This window comes from Nannochloropsis gaditana, assembly GCF_000240725.1.
Source record: "Nannochloropsis gaditana CCMP526 unplaced genomic scaffold scaffold102, whole genome shotgun sequence".
In the NCBI taxonomy this organism is placed as follows: Eukaryota; class Eustigmatophyceae; order Eustigmatales; family Monodopsidaceae; genus Microchloropsis; species Microchloropsis gaditana.
Genome location: NW_005803851.1, coordinates 17928 through 21645, shown reverse-complemented (window position 1 = coordinate 21645; position 3718 = coordinate 17928).

Below are 3718 nucleotides of genomic sequence, written 5' to 3'. Positions count from 1 at the left end.
GGCCTTCAGCAAAGAGCATGTGGTGGTGATGGTGGGTACCATGGTAGACAAGCCGACGGGGAGACGGGAGGCCGGAAAGGTGAATGCGATCGGGAAGTTTTGGAAGCCTTGGTTCTTCAAGCACGTCGAGAGCTTCCTGGCCAAGGGATCGTCCGAAATGAAGGGCAAGGACGTAGAGGCAGTGGGGGAGGAATACATTCCCCTCCGCCATTACTACCACCGGCATTCCAAGAGCCTCTTCTGGGAGATTCAGGACATCATCCCTTTTGGGAACCACCCTCTCTTCCGGTACCTGTTCGGATGGATGATGCCACCGCGCATTTCTCTCCTGAAGCTGACGCAAACGGAAGCCTTGCGGAAGCTTTACGAGGAGCACCACGTGGTGCAGGACATGTTGGTCCCCGTCAAAGACCTCGGGGAGAGCTTGGACTGCTTCGAGGAGGTTTTCAGCGTGTACCCGCTCTGGCTGTGCCCGATGCGGATCCCGAAAAATCCCGACTTTAGGAAGCACGGAGGCTTTATCCGGCCGCTGGAGGACGGGGACGAGATGTTCGTGGACGTCGGGGCCTACGGGAACCCGAGCATGGAGGGTTTCAACGCCCGCGAGGCCTGCCGGAAAGCGGAGGACTTTGTGCGTGCGAAAAAGGGGTACCAGATGATGTACGCGGACTCCTTCATGAGCCGCGAGGAGTTCCGTGAGATGTTCGACCATGGAAAGTACGATGAGCTACGGCGGAAGATGGACCGGTGTCTGCAGGCGTTTCCGGAGGTCTACGACAAGGTCAGCAAGGCAGCGAGGGTCTAGTCCTTGCCCTGATGTTCTTTTACGAGCCCTTTTCACCCTAGGCTTAGTTGCTGCTCCCTCCCTGAGAGCGATACTTCCCTCGTGGTCGAAGGAAGGACGATGGCCGACGGTAGACTAGCGACAGTTGACATCGAGGAGATAGATGAGACTAAGGCAGAGGACGAAGAGCTATGATTTTGGGGTACGCGTTATGTTGTTCAGTGCGTCGAAGTGCCTGTGTATGATTTCGGTTGTAGAAGTTGCGTATTTTAGGCGCGAAAGTAAAGCGATGTGCCTCGTTGAGGGGGCGGGGTAGGACGAGGTAAGAGATGACTTCAAGAAAAGAGACGGAGCATCACGCAAGGCCGCCGGCAGACAGGAAGAAGAAGCACTGGCACGTTCTGTACGCCTCGCCCATGAGACCTCCTTCGCAAACCTCCGAAAACGGTCGTTTCTTTTTCTTTTATTTTCGACTTTGGTCTCAAAGCTGTCCAATCTACAAACTCATACGCTTTGCGTTCTTGACCCCCTTCTCTTTTCGACCGCTGATCCCAGGCGCTTTCCCCCCGAAATTTTTCTTCCCGCTACCTTTACCCCCTTTTTCGCCCTCCACCAGCTTGGGTGCCGATCTGATCCCGTCCAAGCCATCCACGTATCTTTTTTCGATCTTTCGCTTCATCTCCTCGTTCTTCTCCATGTAATACTGATAGTCTCCCTCGTACACCATAAGCTTTTTGTCCTCAACCGCCACGATGCGATTGGCAACTTGAGAGATGAAATACCTGTCTCAAAGGAATACGGAATATAGGTGAGGGACGTTCAGCATTGAGGCGTTTCTCCTGGACAAATGCCGCCGAGGAAGGCCCCTGCATCATCCAGTCCTCGAAATTATTTTCCCCAACTCTCACCTGTCGTGAGACACGAGTAAGATCGAGCCCTCGTAGTTGCGGCAGGCCTCCTCCAGAATCTCCTTGGCCGGTATGTCCAAGTGATTGGTGGGCTCGTCCAGGCACAGAAGGTTCCCGGGCTTGAGCATCATTTTGCACATGGCGAGGCGCGCCTTCTCCCCTCCGCTCAACTGCGCCACCTTCTTATAGATGGAGTCGCCCTTGAACATAAATTGAGCCATGAGAGCACGGAGCTGGTTGTAACTCTCGGTAGAGGAGGCTCCTACGACCGTCTCGTCCACGCTTTGGTCCAGCGCCAGGGCGTCGGCCTGGTTCTGCTCGAAATAGTTCGCCTCCACGTTGCTGGCGGTGATGGCGGCCTTCCCACTCCAGGCCTTCTCCAGGCCCATGACCAGGCGGAGGATGGTGGACTTGCCCACCCCGTTGGGGCCGATGATGGCCACCCGGTGCCCCTTCTCGACGGTGAGGCTGGTATCGTCGAAGAGCTCGCGGTTGCCGTAGCTAGGGAGAGGAAGAAAGGGTTGAGGGGCTGCATGAGCACGAGCAATCACACAAGAACAAGGAGAGGAAGAGGCAAGTAGACGTGGTCCACCGCCTTCGCACAAAGACCCTCTTGCCCGTGCCAGTCCCGGCGGGTCGCCCCCTGCCCACCTACCCGAACTTCAAGCTCTCGATCGCCACCACCTCCCCATGCAGCCTGGGCCCCGGGGGAAAGCGGAAACGGAAGGCGGTTCCCTGGTACGGGGGCCGCTTGATCAGGTCCTCCCCTTTCATCAGCTTCTCCAAGCTTGCCTCCCGCGCCTTGACCTGCGTCGCCCGAGCCGAGTTGGCACGGAACCTGTTGATAAAATCCTTGTCCTCCTGGATCTTCTTCTGCTGCTGGTCGTAGGCCTTCTGCCAGGCCTCCAGCCTTGCCCTCTTCTGCTTGACGAAGTTGGAGTAGTTCCCCGTGTAGGTCACCGTCTCCCCGCCGTCGCAGTCCACGATCTTGGTGCAGACCCGGTCCAGAAACTCGCGGTCATGGCTGACGATGGCCATGGGCAGGCTCTGTGTCCTCAAGAACTGCTCCAGCCACTCCACCGAGTCCAGGTCCAGGTGGTTCGTGGGCTCGTCCAGGAGGAGGACCCCCGGCTCCTGAAGCAGGACCTTGCCCAAGCCGATGCGCATCTTCCATCCTCCCGAGAAGGAGCGGACGGGCAGGCTCGCGTCTGAGGGCGCGAAGCCCATCAGGTCCATGATCTTGTCCACCTTGGTCTCCAGGCCGTACACGCCGCGCCGGTCCGCCTCCTGCTGCGTCTCGCCCAGCTCCTGCAGGATCTCGTTCATCTGCTCCATGTCCCCTGTCGCCCCCTCCAGCCGCCCCTCCAGGGCTCGCAGCTTCTCCAGCACCCCCTGCTCCTCCTCGAAGACCGAGAGCAGCTCGTCCTTCAGACTGCGCCCCATCACCAGCTCGTCCACAAATTCTTGCCGCAGGAAAGCTATCTTCAGCTCCTTGCTACTCTTCATCACTTCCCCCGTGGTCGGGTCCAGCTCGCCCGCCAAGACCTTGAGCTGGGTCGTCTTGCCCCCCCCGTTAGGGCCCACCAAGCCCACCCTCTCCCCCGTCTGTACCCCCCAGCTGGCGTCCTTGAGCACCTCCTGGTTCCTGAAGATGACACTCACCTTGTCCAGGCGGACAAAGGCCGTGCCGGGAGCGGCGGCGCCGTCCGACAAGACGCGAACACGCCCTGGGGGACGAGTCGCTCGGACTCTCTCCTCCAGGGTGGGCCCACTGTCTTCTGAGGCACGCTCGGGGAGAAGATGGTCGTCGCCGGAGGGAGGGGGGCTCTTGCTCTCAGCGGCCGGAGTGGGAGCCGTCACCCCCGGTGAGGCGACCGGCTCGTCCTGCTCTCCCTCCTGCACGGAGAGCTCCAGGTCATGAGACCCCGCGGACACGTCCTTTGCTACCTTCCTCTCCTTGCCCTCCAGCGCAAACGAAGTGTCCTCACCCCCGCCCTTCTTTTTCTTCTTCTTCTTACTCGCCCCC